Source organism: Eucalyptus grandis, chromosome 8, assembly GCF_016545825.1.
Source record: "Eucalyptus grandis isolate ANBG69807.140 chromosome 8, ASM1654582v1, whole genome shotgun sequence".
Taxonomy (NCBI): domain Eukaryota; kingdom Viridiplantae; phylum Streptophyta; class Magnoliopsida; order Myrtales; family Myrtaceae; genus Eucalyptus; species Eucalyptus grandis.
The window spans coordinates 53,586,523-53,608,549 of NC_052619.1; the positions used below are offsets into that span (position 1 = coordinate 53,586,523).

The window sequence follows — 22,027 nt, forward strand, 5'->3', positions numbered from 1 at the left end:
ATCAGCATGAAATTCCGGTCACCGGCCATCTCGGTTGAATTTCCGGAAAAATAATTATTTAATTAATTAATTTCGAAAATTAAATAAAAATACAATAAATTCAATTTAACATAATATAAAGCTCAATTAAATAAACGGACTGCACCACGATCATCGGCATAAAATCCCGGTCACTAGCCATCCCGGTTGAATTTCCGGAAAATAAATACTAAAATAATTAATTTCGAAAATTAATATTTAATTCCTAAAAATTCCATTTACGTCCGAATTGCCTAATTAACACCCGATAAGGGTCGGGAAAAACCCCACGATGCATCCAATAAATACTATAGGCAATTCTCTATCTAAGTACACTAGCCAAACAACTAATATGCAATGCATATAACTAATAATCACTAATCAATTCAAATCTAACCATATAATTACACTTAATTAACACTAATCAACCTTTAAGTGTAATTAGCAAACTAAGAAGGCATTAGGGAGCAAAACTCACTCAAAACGACGGCATCGACGCAAGGATCAACTTTCCTCAAAGCGGGCCAAGCATCTAGGCTCGGGAAGACGGCCAAAACGGGCCAAATAGGTGCTGCCATACCCATTTTCTGCCCTCTCTATTTGCTACTGGTTGGGGTGGTTCCGGCGTTGGTTGAGGCGGCCAAGGGCAGCGAAGGGCAAGGTGGAGCTCCGGCGAGGCCGACGGTGGCCGGAGGTGGTCGGAGGGAGCTCCAGCGGGTCTCTACCGTCCCTCATGACCACTGAACAGCAGTTGGCCAGGCGGTTCGTGGACGGCAGCTCAACTGGACGGGGGCAGATGGCACGGCTAGGCGGCCGTGGAGCTGCGACAGCGCACAGCGTGAGGCGGCGACGACAGCCTTGGCTCTGATTCCGGCTGCTAGTTGTGACAACAAGCTGCTCTCTTTGTTTCTTCCCTTGCTGGTTCGAACGGCCGAGAGGGAGAGGAGGAGAGAGAAGGGCGGAGGGCGTTCGAGCGGCAAGAGGGAGAAGGACAGTGGCGGTACTCCGGCACGACGGCGACGGACGGCAGCTTTCGTCTTGCAACTCCTTCATGTGGCGCCTGGTTGCTTTTTCGTTTCTCTTGTTCGCAAGGTGAGAGGGAGAGAGAGGGTGTCGAGTGGATGAGGGAGTACCGAGAGAGAGAGAGATAGAGATAAGAGAGAGGGTGTGCTGAAAAGTCAAAAAGTGAAAGTGGGGGAGGGAAGTGAAAACAGCAAGGCATTCGATGGAGGGAATTCGCACGAGGGAAAAGAGAGAGAGAGAGAGAGAGAGAGAGTCGGCCAAGTGGGGTAGGGGGAAAAGAAAAAGGAAATAAAACGAAAATGGGGTTTAGCCAAAAATGGAAAAAGAAAAGGAAAATGGGAATAAATTCAAAAGAAAGAATTTTCTCAAATAGAAAATTCTTGATCCAATTTCTTTTGAATAAGCTCATTTAATCCCAAAGGAAATTCGAAACTAGAGTTCTTGATTCCCCTCTTGCATTTCTGCATCAAATTTCCCTCTTGAATTTCTCTCAAAAGACTTTCATAAAATCAATTGATGTCTCACTCATCAAATTGATTACTTTCCTCATCCAAGAATCCCTTTTCCTTCTCAATTTCACAACCATAATTAATCCATGGCTTCAACTAAACAAAAATGGCCAATTTATCTAATAGAAGTTAGAACCCAAAAATATGGATGTCACAGCAGCATTAAGGTCCAGACCTCTCCAATATATGCCTACAGGTAATATATATTGATTAGAAATAGAGACAAACAATTAGATGCAATTTGAACACAGAGGCATCAGAAGCGTTGCCAATTGGTAGGCCACTACAACACGAATTATATACCTATAAGCAGGCTAGACGTCAACATGACTTCGAACACCTTCTTTCAGATAAAAGGGCATCAAGAACCACTTAGAAGCTAAAAAAAGAAGGCAGCATATGCCCACAAAATCTCATCACAAGAATTGGCCATTTAGTACTGTACCGGGGTCCTATTCTTTAAGTTTACGCAACCTTAGCAACAATGTCATATTAAAATGTATCAAATTACCTTGGTCTTTCCATATCAACTAGGACATGTCCAACTAAAAAGTTCTGTCGAATCTCATATGTAGACCTACAAAATAAAAATGTTTGCATCTAGTTACAATGTTATTGTATTGAAATGGTGAAACCCGGAGGGTAATAACAACAACAAGCTCTAGGTAAATGAGAAAGTCATTATAAAGTACACTTACAGTAGATGCATACTCCACCACCATCGTCGCAAGAGTGGGATTGTAAACAGCTTTATGAGCCTTGGAGCTCACTCTAAGTGCTGCATTTACCAGTTAAAAAAATTTCAGATTGCAAATGTAGTCACAAGCTCATTCAATTGCAAGCAACGAAGCAAGTATCCTATGTCTCTAGCAAGCTATTTCGACAGTCAAGTGAGAGGAACACTTCAAGGAAACATCAACTCAAAATAATATTACAGTATATTCCTACCATCCTTGTTCGTGAACTTAAAGAACTATATATTCAATGCGATGCGATGAAAGGGGAATAAGTAAACAACACAAGGCTCCCCTTTTCCATAAAGCTACTCCACTGAAACCTACAAGCTATAGTCCATTATTTGACTGGAGAGAAGCCGAATAGCTGATAGTCAATCACTGTGAGACGCCCAACAAATTTTATCCCCAAAGTAGAAATAGCAGGATGAAATTTGTATCGAACAAATATAAATAAATTCAATCAATCTGACCATATTCCGGCGGTAGCATTGATCCAAACTCGGTAATCCAAGAGCTTAACAAAACCAACCATTATACAACACAACACAGTCAGTCATATGCTTTGAAAACATCAAAATCTACACCCAGGGATCATTCAGCAATAGTTTGCCCCCATTCAATTAGGCACTACAGTTGCACAACACGATCTATGACTTCCTCCAACCCTAAAATGCCTAATCAACCAAATTCACAATAAAACTCTCACTTCCCCAATCTCAAAGCCGGTGTACTCAACACTAGAGCCTGTCTATTCGTACCTCATCACGATCAAAACTACCAATCCGAATTGAGCCAGAGGATCACAGCAAAAACAGATTTCATGAACACCAATTGCAATTGACCTCTCGCCCCCACTTGTGGTGATCAAGCATGTCACTCTCCAACCACAATCCGTTCTGCTCCACATTCTAGAAGAGAAACGGATCGAACAACGTCATTGAGAAAACTACGGCGCGATCACGCAGCGAGTAGAGAGATCAACCGCGATTTGTCCGTATTGCTCCAATTTCGATCTCGCAAGTTCGTGGATTTCATGGCGATCGAAAGCTACCACGGCTTGGGGAAAAGGAAGGAGAGGAAGATGAACTTACGAAGTTTCCTATTTTACCCTCATCATCTTCCTCTCGTCGGCTGTCATATTCGGTGATTTCGTTGTTTGCGTGAGGGCACTGAAGTAAATTCAGCTAATATTTCAAATTTGGGGTTCTATCTCTCTCCTTTGGAGCTTCCCTTTGATGTTTCCACATTAGCTTAGTTTTTTTCTTTTTCTTTTTTTGGTCGTCTCTCGAGCTTAGTTCTTCAATTAGTTAGGTTCGAACTAGGATTCTGAAATTCGAAAAAAAAAAAAAAAACCAGAATTCTCAAAAACGCATCAAAATTAAGGTTAATATCCTTTATCTGTTTAATTTATATTTTTTGAGGTATATGAAAAATGCACCCTCCATTATGGTGGAAAGTTTTTTGAGTTATATTTTTGAATTCAAACTCAAATCGATCTAATAATTTAGATCATTCAAACTTCAAAAGAATGTAACCAAACTTTAGTGACTCATGAATTGAGTTTAATTGCAAATTATAATTTGCCATTAGGTATGAATTCTTGAATGCTCTCTAAATACTTATGTTGACTTGGATGCAATTTTTTTTTTTTTTCCTTTTTAGTTAAATGCACTTATAGTATTTTGAGTCAAGTCAATTTGTCTAAAATTGACAAACAATTTATAATGTGAATGCACTTAGAACTTATAACCTTGTGAAACTTATAGCCTTCTTGAAAATTGTGGCATTATCTTGTTAGGAATGCAAATTGTTGAAGAGGAAAAAATAAAAATTAAGGGGTTAATACCCTAAAAATACCAAACTACTACATCTGTGACAAATTTATTTCAAACTAATTTTTGACCACCAAAAACCCTAAACTAGTATACATTTGACAAATTTACCCCAACCGGTATACTTATGATAAATTTACCATATGTTAGTCCTATTAAATTTTACTGTAAAATCATTAAATTAAATACAACAAATTTAGCCCAAACTAATTTTTTGACCACTGAAAACCCTAAACTAGTACACATTTGACAACTTTACCCTAAACTGGTACACTTGTGACAAATTTACTCTCTGTTAGTTTCCGTTAAATTTTACAGTCAAATTATTAAATTAAATACCATGTGACAGGCTAACTAGTATACCAATTTGGGATTTTATTCTCCATTTGTCACAGTTTATAATTTTTGTGATTTTATTGTGATATTAATCCAATTTAACATGGAGTATATTTGTTACAAATGTATCAATTTGGGATTTTTGGTGGTAGATTAAATTAATTTGGGGTAAATTTGTCATAAATATACCAGTTTATGATTTTTTTATGGTTAATCGGGATAAATTTGTCACGAGTGTACTAGTTTGGGATTTTTCATGATCAAAAATTAGTTTAGGGTAAATTTTCCACACGTATACCAGTTTGGGGTTTTTTAGGTATTAACCCAAAATAAATAAATAAAATAAAATAAAAAAAGAGACAAGCGAAACGGTTATTTGTGCCAAGAAGTGTTTTGTGACAATGTGCCTATAGCAGAAGGTAGTGTCACAGACTGTGCGTATCAACTATAAATACCTTAGCTCAGCGTCCACACATTCTTATTAGGTTTTATCAAGTCTAATGAAAAAGCCACGGGCCCAAGATTAGACTAACGGTCAAACTTGTGATCACATTCATTCAATAGAAATCATAGAATTGTATTTACAGGGATAACACATTTAACTTTGTGCTGTTTACACTCAAGAGTGAATTTGAGTAGAGCTCTTATGCATCTGGTGATGGATATGGACAACAGATCGATGGAATGCATTTCGTGACCGTCATCACAGAGGCCCCCGATGATCTTTAAGAAACCAGGTGCTGACCCAAGAGCATTTTAAAAGTTGCTCTTGGCATCGGAGTCTGAAGGCAGCCTCAATGTAGAAGCAGAAGGATTCCTAAAAAGCATAAGATTTCCTTTGACATCTTCACCTCTGTATTCCTTCAATCATGCGTCCATGACGATTTTGCACGATCCCATGTCTTAGCCATTAATCCCACGCCATAGTAGACTAAATGGTCCGCAATGCCATTACCAATTATCGATCTGCAGAGGTGCACTCTCATCAGTTGTCCACGTGTTCCTGGTAACAAAGGACTGACATTCTCTAGAAATAGCTAGTCTGTCAGGACTTATTGCGTATATAGCATAACAAATCCACAGACTAATTGCTTGAACAAGTAGCCACGAATGAAACTACCTCATTACCTGCTACATGATGAATCTTCTCCAGAGCTATCACAAACTTTCTCAACTTGATAAACCAGACTACCAAATCCTATATAATACGGCCATACCTGCAAAGAGGGAACATTCCAATTACATGTGAACACTGACATAGAAATGATTATGAGTACTCACCAGAGAAGCAGGTGGAATCAAATCATTTTCACATTATCTCGCATCAATATGTTTATCAGTAGTTGTCATTGAGCTAGTCGCCAATAATTATAACAATTAGTAGACATACAATAAATAAAATGCATATAATTGCACAGAGCTTAAACTCAGTTAAGAGTAGGTTATCAACCATCAGGAAAGAGAGAGAGAAGGTATATAGCAAATATTATTACGCGTCTTAAGCTTTGGAATCAGTATGAAAAAAACCTCATGATGGCTCTTGCAGGAATAAGAGTTACTCAAATTTTTCTGAAAAATCGTGAGCACTACGAACTACCCTGCTTTGCTAAGAAGATGAAAAACAAAAGAGTTATTTTTTATATGCTGAAAAAAGAGAGTACATACATTGTCGGAATAAGTGAGACTTGGTAAGATAGGTTGGAAGATAAGCAAAGCAAACGTCCAAGTCAGTCAGCGACAATTCTCCATAATTTAGATGATATTCCATCAAGATCAAAGCCTAACCTCTTTAGGGAAGTGACGGTAAGTCTTCTGTGGGAACCGAGAATAGTACGAAGGCAAATGAGGCACAGCATCATGTCCATTAGTAATATGTATTGTATTTGGCACACGGTCACTGTAGTAAGATGCAAACATTGCATTGCCAATACAAGGTTGCCCAAATGTTAAAACGTGAACATTCCGTGCTTCATGATTGACCTGGAAATGAAGTGTCCCCAGTTATATAAGTAGATTAGGCGAATACTGGTCTGGAAAAAAAACAGCTTCAGCACACATAATTAGACAGCCAAATAACTTGAATGGCCCTATCAAGACGGACGGGCGAAAAAAAAGAAAAAAACAATGTGCATCAAAAGCCATATGTCACATTTCGCATACATTGGTGAACAATAAAACAGCCCTTTCTCTCCATGAGGTTTGAAGGTCTAGCATTACTCTGTCAAGTTCCCATCCACAATTTTCCCAACACCAAACCCCACACCCATAATAAAACCAACCCCACCCTCAGCTTCAAGAAAAGATGTTAACAATATGGAATAGTAGGATTGGGGTGAATTCACAATCGAGGCGCATTTACATGCTGCCACAAGAGGCAATTGGTTGTTGGTGGCATGAGTCACATCTTGCTAATGGCATAAAAAAACAAAAAATCCAGGTCCATAGTGAAAATGCCCCTTGAACTCCAAAACTTACTGTCAATAACAAAGGAGAAACTAAAAAAAAAAGAAAAGGGGGCCACAATGCATGGGTATGATGTCATAATCGGCTAAGAACAGTTTTCAGCAAGAAACCAGAAAACAAAAGTAAAATTTTAAAATCATTTATGTTAAGACATGATGTTATGCTTGCTACTAGTACTTTGAGAAAAAGTATAGGCTAAACTTTACGCAACCTATGGTCCTATCATAGGCCACAGGAATGTTTGACTCTCAAAAAATGACCACTTGTCATGGAGAGAGAACGATGGGATGTGACTTTGGGGTGGGTACCGTTTCTGGTACCAGTTCCACAATAAGTGCCTAGAAAAGTACACTACACCACTCTGTTAAACAAAGCTAAGACCAAAAGCACAATTTTAAACATCTTAGAACTGGCTCTGGCCTACAACGTATCTGGCCCAGTAGTCCGACTGAAGAGGAGCTGCTTCATTTGATTAGGGAGAAACAGACAGCAACAGCACGCAAAACACAAATTTAGGATCGATATGTAATATATTTTAAAATGCAATAGCACTTTAAGATTACATGACATAAAATTTGAGCTTCAAGTGCCTAAAAAAGTTATATGTCCAGACCATAAACATATCAACAATCCCTTAAAGTTTCCAGCAAGTGAACTTTGTAATGAATAGTTGGATGTCTTTACCCACTACATTTAAGTATTCAACCAACTCAAAGCTCCAAAGCTTAACATGTACGACTCAATTCACATAACTAGATACTTCGGCTAAGAACAGCTTTCAGCAAGAAACCAGAAAACAAAAGTAAATTTTTAAAATCATTTGTGTTAGGACAAGATGTTATGCTTACTACTAGTACTTCAAGAAAAAGTATAGTCTAAAGTTTATGCAACCTATGATCCTGTCATAGGCCACATGAATGTTTGACTTTCAAAAAATAACCACTTGTCATGGAGAGAGAACAATGAGACACGACTTTGGGGTGGGTACCATTTTTGGTACTAGTTCCGCAGCAGGTGCCTAGAAAAGTACACTGGACCACTCTATTTAACAAAGTTGAGACAAAAAGCATAATCTAGACATCTTAGAATTGGCTCCAGCCTACAACATATCTGGCCCAGTAGTCCGACTAAAGAGGAGCTGCTTCATTTGATTAGGGAGAGACAAACAGCAATAGCACACAAAACACAAATTTAGGATCGATATGTAATCTATTTTAAAATGCAATAGCACTTTAAGATTACATGACATAAAATTTGAGCTTCAAGTGCCTAAAAAAGTTATATGTCCAAACCATAAACATATCAACAATCCCATAAAGTTTCCAGCAAGTGAACTTTGTAATGAATAGTCGGATGTCTTTACCCACTACATTTAAGTATTCAACCAACTCGAAGCTCCAAAGCTTAACATGTACGACTCAATTCACATAACTAGATACTTTGATAATTGGTGATTCACATAAGGTCTGTGTGCACCCCATTTTGCTAGTGTTTTGTCTATCGGTTTATCTAACAAAAACATAAGAAAACAAGATGCTATGTATGACCAATTGTAAATACAAATATGAGAGCCATAGAAAGTTCAAGATCCACGTAAAGAGTCTAGACACTTCAAGGTAGAGTTGACAGAGAATTCCAGATAACTCCTAACAGACCAAAACTGAACAGTTGGAAGAACACAATAGAAAAGAAACCAATAAAATTCACAAGTCCCAGGCATAACAGTTTTTCAATTTATCTTACCACAAGATCGAGTCCGCAAAGGATGCCATAGCCCCTCCCATAGAATGCCCTGTCACCATGACAGTGATGTCTACATGTAAATCCTTGGCTCTTATAACAGCATCCAAAATACCAGGTCTAATTGTTGTATTGTTATAAGCAAAATAAAATCCATGATGAACCTAAGCAACAATCAATAGAGTAAGACTGCAACTCAATCCAAATCAGAAGTATCCACAGGTTGCAAGAGGCTTGTCATCTCTACAACTCACCATGGCACCAGGCATGCTGGGGTAATTTATGTCAAGTTGTTTCAAATAGAGATCTTCAACCTAATTTTGTATGCTATAGACATAAATAAAAGTATGCACTAACTGAAAAGCTCAAATAATAAAGAAACGTGACGGAATTTTTCACAGAACAAAATTAGTGAAGTATGTGAGGATCGAACGAATCCATTGACACAAATTGTTCATGGGAGAAAATTGGGTTATTTGGGCCTTGGAGGATTAACAGGGCATCTCCTCATGACTCCATCTGAAATTACAAGAAAGTAACTTCCGTGTCTTGGTGGAAATGATTCACCCGTTTTCTATTCATGTGGATAGCAGTCCCATATGCCTTGTGTACGCATTCACTGAGGCTGCTCTTCTTAGCTTAAATTTTCATCAAATCCTTTGCATGTCAATTGTAAGAGGAGGAATTGCAAAAGTTAACATGCATACCTATGTTCTTGGATACCTCTGAAAGCCATAACCATAGCATTAAGGTCCTTGGCCACCCCCAACATATGCTTTTATATATAAAATAGTTTAGAAATGGAGACAAACCATTAGATGCAATTCAAACATAGAGGCATCACAAGCATCCAAATTGATAGGCCACTGTAAAACGATTTATATACCTGTGAGCAGTGCTAAACATCAACTATCAGTTCCATGACTTCGAACCCCTGCTTTCACATCAAAAAGGCATTTAACCAGTTCAAAAGCTCATAAGACGAGGGAGCATATGCCCACAAACTCTCATCTTAAGAATTGTGTATTTAATACTAAAGATCCATTCTTCACGCAAACTTAGCAATAATTCTATATTAAAAAGTAGTCAAATTGCCTTGGTCTTTCCATCACATCCAGGACATGTCCAACTAGAAAGTTCTGTCAAATCTGACATGTAAACCTGCAATAAAAAGCTTTGCATTAAATTACAATTTTATCGTATTGAAATGGTGAAACCTGATGAGTAACAACAACAAGCTCTAGGTAAGTGCGAAAATCTTTATATAGAGCACTTACAACAGATGCATACTCCACCAGTATCGTGGCAAGAATGTGATTGTAAACAGCTTTATGAGCCCTGGACCTCACTTTAGGTTCTGCATTTACCAGTAGATAAAATTTCAGATTGAAATGTGGTCATAAGCTTATTCAATCACAAGCAAGGAATCAAGTTTCTTATGCCTCTAGCAAGCTGTTTTGACAAATCAAGTAAGGGGAACACTTTTAAGGAAACACCAACTCAAACAATATTCAGTATATATTTTTGCAGTACGTGAACCGAAAGAACTATATACATAATGTAGTGCGAAGAAGGGGAATGAGTGAACAACATAGGGCTCCACTTTCCCATAAAGCTACTCCACGAAAACCTATAGGCAACAGTCCAACAGTCCATTACTCAACAAAACCTACCATATACAACAGAACGCTCGTCAGTTATATACTCCGAAAACATTCAAATTGTACACCAAAGGGATCATTCAGTTATGTTTTGCCCCATTAAATTAGACACTACAGCTCCACAACACGGTCTACGATTTCCCCCAACCCTGAAATGCCTACTCCGCCAAATTCACAATACAAATCTCACTGTCCAAGCTCAAAACCGACGCACTTAGCTATGGTTGTCTACTTGCACCTTCTCACAATCAAAACTCCCAATGGAATTGATTCGGAGGATAAGAGCAGCAACTGATCAGGTGAGCGCAAACTGCAATTACCTCTTGCCCCACTCGCAGTAGTCAAGCATGTCAGAACAACCATTGCCCTCAACCACCCCTTGTTCCCGCTCCATACTCTTTGCGATCTTTCCTGATTTACCCTCGGGATCTTTTTTTGTTCGCAGGCATATTCGGTGTGCCATCCGGTGATTCTAGCGTTTGCGTGAGGGTACTAAAGGAAGTTTCGCTGAAAATCGGGACGTCGAGAAAGACAGCACGGTGATTTCTTCGGTTGTATTTTAGCCCCGGTAAAATGAGACGTGCTTCTCGGTTTAAATATTCTGCTTTTGAACAAATTTGGGGGTTCTCTCTCTCTCTCTCTCTCTCTCTCTCTCTCTCTCTCTCTCCTTTGGAGCTCCCCTTTGACGTCTCCACGTGAGCACTTTCACTCTAAGCTTGGTTCCATCTAGAATTCCAAAAAGGGTTAATACCCTGAAAAATCAAAAACTGGTACACCTGTGACAAATTTACTCAAAACCTATTTTTTTTACCACCAAAAACCCCAAACCGGTATACATTTGACAAATTTACCCTAAAATGGTACACTTGTGACAAATTTACCCTCCGTTAGTTTTTATTAAATTTTACTATCAAATTATTAAGTTAAATGACACGTGACAATTGACTGGGTATATCAATTTGGAATTTTACGCTCCGTTTGTCACGCTTTACAATTTTCGTCATTTTTTTGTGGTATTATTTCAATTTAGTGGAGGGTATATTTGTCACAAATTTACCAGTTTGGGGTTTTTTGCTGTTGAATAGATTAGTTTGAGGTAAATTTGTCATAAATGTACCAGTTTAGACTTTCTGATGGTCAGTCGGGGTAAACTTGTCACAAGTGTACCAGTTTGAGGTTTTTTATGGTAAAAAAATAGTTTGTGGTAAATTTATCACGGGTGTACCGGTTTGGGGTTTTTCGGGGTATTAACCCTTCCAAAAATACACTAAATTTAATGTTAATATTCGTGGAAGTATATGAAAATGCATGTACTACTTCGGTCAGATATTTTCGAATTCAATATCAAATTGATCTAATAATTCGAGTTATTCAAATTTGAAAAGAATGTACTTAAACTTCAATGACTAGGGAGGGAGTTTGACCGTGAATTATGGAACCCACTTCTCTTGATTTTAAGGCAACTTGCTATACGTAACAATTCTTGAATACTCTTGGCATGCTTGTGTTAAAGATGCAATAATTTATACTTTTTAAGATAAATTTGTGTGTAAAATTTTGAGCTGAGTCGTTTTGTCTAAAATATACGAACTTATAACGGAATACAATTAGAATTGATTACTGCCTTAAAAGTCATGGCCTTGTCATCTCACATTATTGCTCGATTGAATGTATGAGTCGTGGAATCACGGGATCAAATATTTTACATGTAAAATAATATGAAATAAAATAAAATGTCCATCAACCTTGAGAACAAAAGAAAAATGACTTTTTGTTAGCTATTTGCGATGTAGAAAGAGGTTGTAACCTCAATAAAAAGTCACAAAATATACATTATAAGAACACAAAGAGCGTGAATTATTTTATTTATTTATTTATTTATTTATTTTGCATTTAGTTCACACTAGTGATATGAATAAGAACATTAATAATGGTATGGGCCATATTTGGTGGCTCTCGCATATTTATATTGGTAGTGGAACAGTTACAAAACTAGAGAGAAATTAGTACACAAAACAACTGGTAGAAGTTAAAGAAAAAATCGAGATTTGAGAAAAATTATTGTGAAGATTAAAACAATCAAATTTGTAGGGACCAATCTTCAAATCCTTTCCTTTGTATAAAGTATAGATAAATCAATTGATCATCTAACTTAGGTCAAACTTTAATGAGCATAAAACAAATTTACACACCATTCTTTTTTCTTTTCTTTTTTTATCATGTACCTTACTCATTCACTTTTAAAAGGAAAATTTTGAACATGAAAAAATTGCAACCCCCCAAGCATGGTACCTCAATAATAAAGGGGCTCAACAGTCTTTCACGAGTTCACAAATTGGAGTTGTATGGTGAGCAAACTTTCGACCAATTGATATTTTTAGCATTTGCTAATTCATTTGAAATGACTTTTAGACTTCTAACATGTTGATAGAATTTATAACAATAAATTCTTACATTTACATATAAATTGACTAATTATGGTTCAAAATAAACGCATCCAAACAGACATAAAGGGGCTGCATGGTAATGTTCTTTTTTTTTTGTTTATGAACAGAAATTTTGTTTTTTTGTTCCCGGGAACAAAAAAATCAAAAACTGTTTTTTTGTTCTCGGAACAAAATTGAAAAAAAAAGTTACTTTTCTGTTCCAGAAACACTTCTTGAAGGGCCGAAAAGAACAAAACGAAACACTTCCGTTCGTCCCTGCGCAATGACGCTCCCCTTTCCGTTTGTCCCCTGCGCAGCGACACTCTACCTTTTCCGGCGTCTCTCACAGGTTCACCACTGTCGAGCAATCCGGCACCTCCCACTCAGCTGACTCTCTGGCGCCGACAGCTACTGCTCCTTCACCGGCTGAAGCTTCTGATTCGAGGTAAGTTTCTGCGCTCACCAGCTGTTGCTCCTCCTTCACCGTTTGACAAGGGCTTTGACGAGAACCACCCCTCGCAGATCTGGGCAATGGCTCCTCAAGCCTCGAGCGTGACGGTTTGCTTGAGCCAGCGCTTGCCCATATCTGCGAGACGCTCGCTCAAGCGAGCCTTCGCGCTCGAGCCCCGAGCGAGCGTTGCTCGCCCAGATCTGTTGCTCTGCTCACGACGCTCGCTTGAGTGAGCATCGCGAGCAGCAGTGTTTTGCTCGCTTGAGCGAGCATCGCTGCTCTGCTCGCTCTTGCCCATGTCGCGGCCTTACCCTGTTCGTCTCCTCACCGAAAATGGGCTGACGTTGTCCCCTCTCTCTCTTTCTTGGATGCAGGAAGAACAAGAGGATCTCGAAGGGGAAGAAGGGTGGGAAGAAGAAGGCGTGAGTGCTCAATTCCGCCTCGACTTTGTGGAAATCGATTCCTGTTTTAGGGTGCTGGTTCTGCTGTGGTTTGATCTTTTTTCTTGTCTGGTCTGGCGGGTGCAGGGTCGATCCGTTCGTGAAGGAGGACTGGTACGATATCAAGGCGCCCTCCGTGTATTTTAAGAATATAAGATAGTGACAGCGGAACCGTTCCTTCGGTTGCAGCAGTGTGTCCCGGGACCACCACTCGCTGGGCCATTTCAGGTCGCTCTCCTGGAGCGTCTCAAGATCATGGTCCGCCGCCAGGCAGATTCAGGCGATCGGGAACAACTTGTATGCCTCGAGGGGGAACGAGATCATGGCCACCAATGGCCTCGCTGTGCCGGTATTCATGATGAACTCGGTGCTCCTCTTCATGACGTGGGCCCTCGTGGCGGTGATCTCGTGCCAGGACCACGGGCTGCAGGTGCATTTCTCCATCCGAGGCAGTTTGCCTGGGTCGCGCCGATCCTGTCGCTCCACGAGAGGATCGTGGAGGAATCGAAGAAGAGGGAGAGGAGGAACGCGTGCGGATTGTTGCGGGAGATCCATCAAATTGAGAGGGGCGCGAGGATAATGAGCGAATTGGTGGATTCGGCCCAATTCCCGCTGCCGGTCGAGAAGGAAGAGGAGGTGAGGTAGAGAGTAGAGGACATGGCGGAGGTGTTTGAGGCTGTGAAGGATGGCTTGGATCCATTGGAGAAGCAAGTGCGAGAGGTCTTCCATCGGATCGTGCGGAGCCGCACCGAGGGGCTCGATTACATCGGGAGGGTGAACCGTTCTGAGTAGAGGGAGCGGTCTCGACGGTCGGACTTTTGTAAAGAAATATATATGAATGTAGCATAGGGGAAGAACCTTACTGGGTTTTGTGCTTCTTTTACTGTTTTGTTCATGATCTAATAATCTCTTGGAGGAAGGTATATGGCATGTCTTACCTGTGTTTTGGGTAAATTTTGGTGTTTGAGCATTTGTATAATTAGGCCGTTCTTGTTCTATGCTCTTTCTTTTTGCTCTTTGTCAGTACATTGCACTGCAAATACTGGATTGAACTCTGTTGGAACATGCACCATCTGTTTTGCTTCTCATCAGGCTTCTCAATCCAGTTTTGGTCTGGGTATAGTTGTGACAGTGGAATCTGAAGTCCCAGATGATGACTGTCTTCTGTCTTTCTGGATCATCCAACATTGATGCAGAAAGTTCTGATTGTATAAAAACATAAGAGACTGGAAAGCACAGTAGCTTTTTATATTTTTTTTATGGCAATACCAGATTGTTCTGCCAACATTTGACCTTGACCACATGTTTCTTCCATGTTAAGGAACAGAGCCATTCAGGTTCCATGCTCCTCGATTATTTTTAATTGGCTATGTGCCGTTGCAATGTTTTATGGTCAAATTGCATTGATCTTGGATTGGCGGTGGTATGTGACTTCCATAACGAAACTTCGACAGCTCAGGGAATTGTTGTGCCAGGGTCTCGAGGGTGCGGTCGGTCAAGGTTACAGCTTCTGGGGCTGGGATTTGACTTTGACCTGAGGAGGAGAAGGACAAATGTTCCTACATTTGACTTTTGACTGGTTCTTTTGTATCTCAACTCTTAACTCTGAAGAGGTGTTTGTCTATGGAACGTCATGGTATTGGCAGAACGTCCGTGAGGAGGATCGCGTGGCTGGCAGCGGCCGAAGCCAAGCCAATAAAGAAAGAAACACATGGTCTGTAATCTTGCATAATATTTTATGCGTGTTTGTTTTCACTCATCATGAATCAAATTAAATTGATGAGCATTTCATAAGAATGAGAATTCAATACCAAGTTTACATTTTTTTTTTTAAAAAGCGCATGAGAAAAATTTGGAAAATAAATTTTTACTATTACCAAACGTGTTTAGCGTTTTATTCTATTCCAGAACGTAAATTAATCAGAGTTTCTTTTTTCTATTCCAGAACAAAATTATGTGCGCTACCAAACGCGCTTCTATTCTTTTTTTTATTCTAGAAACATAAATTTTATACAAGCATTCTGCAACGCTGTTGTTCAAAACTGTTGCTCTAAATAGAAATAGTTTTTATTTCTTCGTTCTCTAACAATTTTGAACAAAACGTTACCAAACACGCTCAAAGTTACTATGATAACACCAACTATGGATAGTGACTCAGGCGGCGAGGCCAAGTGAGACCATCCCAAATCCTGAAGCTTGCGTGTGAGTCGACGCTGGCTTCGATTCCCGCGGCGGGGAACGAAAATATTCCCCCACACTAGCTGGCGGGAAAATTTTTGCACCACTCACATAAAACAAAAATAAATTAAAAAAAAAAGCCACTCCATAAAAAAATTATAATAAAAGCGAAAAACTATTCACGACAAAAATACGAAAAGCGCAAACCCTCTCTCTCCCAGAACAAGCAGTGACAACCTCGACCGATCGATCCATCGAACTCCGCCGATTGCCGTGGCGAGACCCTAAAAGCAGCAGGCGTCTTCCGACGATGCCCCGTCCGACGGGTCTGAGGAGGAGGAGGAGGAGTAGCCGCAGCTCAGCGGAGCCGATCAACGAGAAGGAGCTCGAGGCCGTCGCCCGCGCTGCCAGGGGACGACACCGCGGCAGCAGCTGCCGACACCGACTGGAATGGCGAGGCAGAGGAGGAGGAGGAGGACGAGGTTCGATGTTCGCCTGCGCCATTCCATACTGGATGTGTCGGGATTTCAGTGCGGTGAGAGGCCTCTCCGGTGTCTTGCGCCGGCATGATCAACCTCCCACCCAATCCGCCATGGCCACCGGATCTTCCGGAAGCTCAGGAGGTCGAGCACCTCCGCAAAAGCCCAACACTCAACCCTCTTAAAATTGAATCAGGTTCGAGAGATCTGGAAGTTTGCCTTCATGCGCAATCGTGACAATCGGGGAGATCGTTGGAGATTAGCTCCTGTAGATGTCATTTAGTTTTTTCACTGAGCGCTTTTAACTGACCAAATAGATTTTACCGATTTGTCACCCAAGTTTCTAAATTCTTGTAGGATAAAATCTCCTAAATTTGCATGTGCAGAGAAATTAGGGGTCCCTTTCAAGCAACGGCAGCCGATTGGACTTAGAACTTTGAATTTCTTTGCTATCTGTGAAACACGAAACATGTGAATTATTGGTGTGTTCGATCTGATAAAACCAGAGGCTAATAAATGTCAAGTAGCATAGTAACTCACCTTCGTATGGCTCTACCCCTTTCAGTCAATGTAATTCCACTCTTAGATAGATTGAGAACAATTAAATTGACTCAAGGAAAATTCACTATATCGAGCCTTTGGGGGAAATTAATCATTCTGAGGAACTCTAGTGCAATTGTTGAAGGAGAATTGGGGTGCATGAAAACCATTATGTTCCGTAAATAGTTTCCAGGCACGTAAATAAATTTTTCTATTTCTATTTCTGAAGAGTTTTTAAGCAAAAATAACCGTTTGATAATGACAAAAAATTTCTACTCTAAAATAGAAATTCGTTTGATAACGACACAAAATTTCTTATTTTCGAACAACGGTGGACTCGGCGAATGGCGGTGACGGACGGCGGCTTCGATGACCGATGCGCGGTGGCCGGCGACCGTGATCTCGACTGTGGCGGCGGTCGGTGACCGGGCGATCGCGGCCGGCGCCGGCGGGCCGGCGACCGACGATCCCGACCGGCGGCCGACGGCCGCGGACCGGCGATTGGCAATCCCGGCCGTGTAATCGGCAATCCCGACCGGCGATCGGCGGCCGGCGACCGGTGGATCGACAATCCCGACGGCGGCGGCGCCGGCGATCGATGGACGATGGTCAACGGCAACGAATGAAAGACCTTGACAAACAATGAGGAAAATTTTTATTTCTCATTTCTGTTTAAATGAGAAGTAGAAAGTTTTTACTTCGATTTCTATTCCAAACCTATTTCGGAATATAAATCTATTCCGTAAATAGAAAAACTAATAAGTTTATCAAATCGGATTTTTATTCCGAAAGTGCGCCCTAATAAAAAATTGTTTCTGGAATAGAAATTTTGGTTTGTCAACGGCAACGAATGAAAGACCGGTTGACAAACAATGAGAAATTTTTATTTCTCATTTCTTTCAAATAGAGAAGTAGAAAGTTTTTACTTCGATTTATTCCAAACCTATTTCGGAATATAAATCTATTCCGAAATATAAAAACGGAATAAGTTTATCAAACGGTTTCATTCCAAAACAGTTTGGAATAAAAAATTGTTTCGAATAGAAATTCTGGTTTGTCATGCACCCCTGGACAACCCTGGAAAACATTGGTTGGAAGAAAGTTTGATGAGAAATCTTCTCCAAAAAACCTCGCTTGCATATGGACGTCTTTCTTCCTAGAGAAATGAGTCCATGTTAACAAGAGAAAGCAAAGGTCCATATGTCTTTGGTGACTTTCATCGACCAAACGCAATATGATGAAATAATATAGAGGCTTTTGTGTTTATCGTATTGGATAATTGGGTTCAATGAAATGTTTTCAATAAGCAAGTGAAGATAAAGTCAAAATAAGATTAAAAGGAGGATATTTGATATAGGTTAATCTAGTAACTAGACTGGTAATTAAATTGGCATAATCGAATTTATTTATCTGAATTATTGTAGGTAAAGTGGAGAAAATGGATGCATCGGTGCTTGTCATGTAACTATTGCATTCGTGCATGGGTTTGCTATACCAACTTGGTCTAGTGAGGTGTGATCTATTTACTTGAAATTATCTTTGAAAAAGTGATTTCAAAGAGAGAAGTTGCATACTTGAGATCCGAAAGGAATCAAATCCTTACTGAATTTCGAGTTGGATTCTTAAATGGGCATAATTGAATTGGGATAAGAAGATCGTACGGGAGATGGTTCAAAATCTAATAAAAAAATAGTGCCAACCTATCATTAAGCACCGAGAGTCATGAATTCATGAACTTTTACCTTATTTCCAAGAAACATATTTCAATGAATTTTTCCATTCTCCAACTACTTTGACTTTATGCTAACGTGGTGCTCCTAGAGCATGGTAGTATTTCTCACAGGACTTTCATGAGAAAATTAATTCTTCTAGCATGACCTAAAATGGGTTATCGAGCCAGAATCAAAACTCTACATTCCTTAATGACGCTAAGTTAATTTGTAAAGCTTAGTCAAATTGTTAGGGTAAAGTTTGAGTTCACCTTTAAAAGGGCTTGTTCGAAAACACAAAAACATTCTCTATTACTTTTATTTCTGATTTTTCCTTCACAATTAGAAAATAAAATAAAAATATTGCTCATACTCTATATTTTCTATTGGTATTTCTCTCGATATTATGGTACTTTTAAGTTGTGAAAATTGCAAGATTTTTAAGGGTGTGTTTGGTTGGGAGAATTACCAAAAAGTCCTAAACCTATTGCAATTGTGCTAATTCAGTCCTAAACTTTTTATTTTGACCGATTTAGTCCTAAATCTTTTATAATTGTGTCAATTCAGTCCATCCGGCCAAAATTAACCGGCCGGCGCTAACGTGACACCAACCATCCAGTGAACGCTGACGTGGCAATTTTTAATATTTTTTTTTCAAATTTTTAAATATTTTTTTGAATTTTTTTAATTCTTTTTAAATGATTTTCTTAATTTCTTTTATTCTTTCCCCTTTGTCTTCTTCCTTGTTTTGTCTTTTTCCCTGCACCTTCTTCTTCAACCTTGCGCCATCTTTTCCCCGAATCTCTATTCCTTCTGCAACTTAATCGAACCAGAATTTTTGGTGACAAATCAACCTCTATATGCGTAGTATCCAGCATACACATCGCCACCGAACCAACACCAACCGGCGGTCACCTGCTCCAATCGACGGTCACCAACTCCGGACGCTTACTCTGGCAATCACAACAATCAACGGAAAATCTTTACACGAGATTAATTTCTTCCATGCTTGGCTTTCTAGCAAGCATATAATCACCAGTGAACTACAAATCACAGAGACAAACTGACTAGGTGGCCTTGAACCACATGGCACGCCGGCGGGGAAGATTTCCGGCGGAGAGGAGGATTTACGGCCGAGGATTGAACCCGAGAGAACGTTCTTCGGGGCGGCCGCACCGAGAGTGCTGAGAGATGGGAAGAAGGATGGAGATGGTCGAGGTGGCTTGGTCGAGTCTATCTGAGGAGAAGGAGCGGCGCTCCCAGAAAAAGAAAAGCCCCCGCTCTCTTTCTTTCCTTTCGCCTCTCCCCTTCTCCCTCTGAAATCTCTCTTCCTCAAAGCGTTCCTCTCTCTCGCCCTTGCGATATGGTTTCAGCCAAGAAAGAAAAGATGCCCCACCCGTCTCTGTGTGAGGAGAGCTTCCAAAGAACCCCAGAACGTTTTGATGCAGCCTTCTGCGATTCCCCAAAAAACCAGTGAGCCCCCTTTGCTTTCCCTCAGTGAGAGCTCCCAGTATTTCCTTCAAACTTTCCCTCTTCTGTGAAAGTTCCAGGCGGTGCAAGCAAGAAGAATGTTCTACTCTCACCAGCTTCTCACCCCCAAAGGTCTCCTCGGCCGAAATCATCATCCTCTCGTTTGTCTCGGTTTCTCTCAAGAAGCAACCTCTCTCTCTCTCCAATGGCTGGCCGGGGAAGGAGAAGATGGAAAAAAAAAAAGAATTAAAAAATTCGAAAAAATAAAAAAATTATATTTAAAAAATGCCACGTCAGCGTTCGTTGGATGGCCGGCATCCACGTCAACGCCGGCGGGCCAATTTTGGCCGGATGGACTGAATTGGCACAACTATAAAATGTTTATGACTAAATTGGCAAAAAAAAAAAGTTTAGGACTGAATCTGCACAATTACAATAGGTTTAGGACTTTTTTGGTAATTCTCCCGTGTTTGGTTGGACTTTTGGGAAAAGCTATTAGGAAAATGCAAAGAACTTTGGATTAAAGAGGCTTTTCATAATGCAAATAGTGTTTGGAAAAACTATATTTACAAAGGACTTTTTGTGATAAAAAAAATTATCAAAAGAAAAATAAAGAAAATTGGCCGACAAGGGCAGCGGCTGCCGGCGATCGAAATTTGTTGCCGGTGGCCGACATCTGCAACCCCAAAGACAACTGGGGAGGACTACCTGAGGTCAAGCCACCCCCGAAGACCACCGACAAAGGCCGCCCGAGATCGGGCGACCTCTGCAACCCCGCCGCAACCTAGATCTGGGCGGCAAGGTTGTGGGAGGATCTCGCCGCCCTCGGATTTGGGTCGCGGCGAGGTCGCACAACGTTGCCGCAACCTCTGGCGACCCTGTTGCGACCCAGATCTGGGGCGGCAAGGTCATGGGAGGACCTCGCTACCCTAGATCCGGGTCACGAGGTCACGCGACCTCGCCACCCCGAACTGGGGCAACAAGGTCGCACGACCCGGATCGAGGGCGACAAGGTCCTCCCACGACCTTGCTTCCCTAGATCTAGGTTGCGGCGAGGCGGTGACCCAGACCTCGCCGTGACCCAAATGGCACAGCGGTCACGCCACCCCCAATGAACGGTCGCGCCTCCCCCCGACGACGGTCGTCTAGGCAACGGTCGCCGCCAGGCAACTACTTGCCCTTCGTCGGCTACTACTCACAGAGAAGAAGAATAAGATGATGAATAGTGAGGACAAAACCGGAAAAACGAAAAACCAATGAGGATAATTTGGAAATATTTTTATTTTTTTATTTTACTCCCTCAACTCAGCATGCCGAGAAGGTTGAAAGTCCAAGGCAACCCCCAACCTACCTTGGGCTTTTAGCCTTCACAAGACTGGCATTCTTCAAATGGGGGTTCAAATTTTTTTTTTCAAACACCCCTACATTGGCCCAAGGATCTTTAGGGGCTCAAAGTGACTTCTTAAGGCCACTCCCAAACGCAGCCTAAGTAGAAGAATCCAAATATATACTTCATCCTAAGATTTGTTGGATCAAATTAAGTCAAAGGATAAAACAGTTGGGTGGCCTTACATTTAGTTCCTTTGGCACTAGCTAACTAAGGCCAACTCACACAGCCCCTTCTTTGTTTTCTTCTTTTTGGAGCAAAATACCTCAGAACTTCATAGCACGGATTAGTATGCCTCACTTTGAATTCAACAACACATTAATTCATGAGATTAGCACGATACCTTTCAATATGTATCTAGTGGAAATGAGTTCCTACATCATTGAAAGTGTATGATTTGCTTACGAGAGATGCTAAAAAAAACCCTCTGTTTGGATTGCCATAGACTTGAGGGACACATCTTCTTGTCGTGCCATTTCACCCCTCCAAAACGAAGAAAAGAAGAGGACTGAGGATGCTATCTCACATTTTGAATCGTCTCTCCACGTTCCTTGGCCCGACACGTGGCATGTTGGGATTCCAAGTCGTGTTGTTCCATGGAGGATCTATCAAATTTGAAGACATTATC

The 22,027-nt window shown here is 40.6% G+C and overlaps 2 pseudogenes; one reads left to right on the forward strand and one right to left on the reverse strand.

The window, feature by feature from the left end:
• Positions 1 to 5,032: 5,032 nt before the first annotated feature.
• LOC104417473 lies at positions 5,033 to 10,682 on the reverse strand (annotated as a pseudogene).
• A 3,138-nt stretch (positions 10,683 to 13,820) lies between these two features.
• On the forward strand, positions 13,821 to 14,652 carry LOC120287349 (annotated as a pseudogene).
• The last annotated feature ends 7,375 nt before the right edge of the window (positions 14,653 to 22,027 follow it).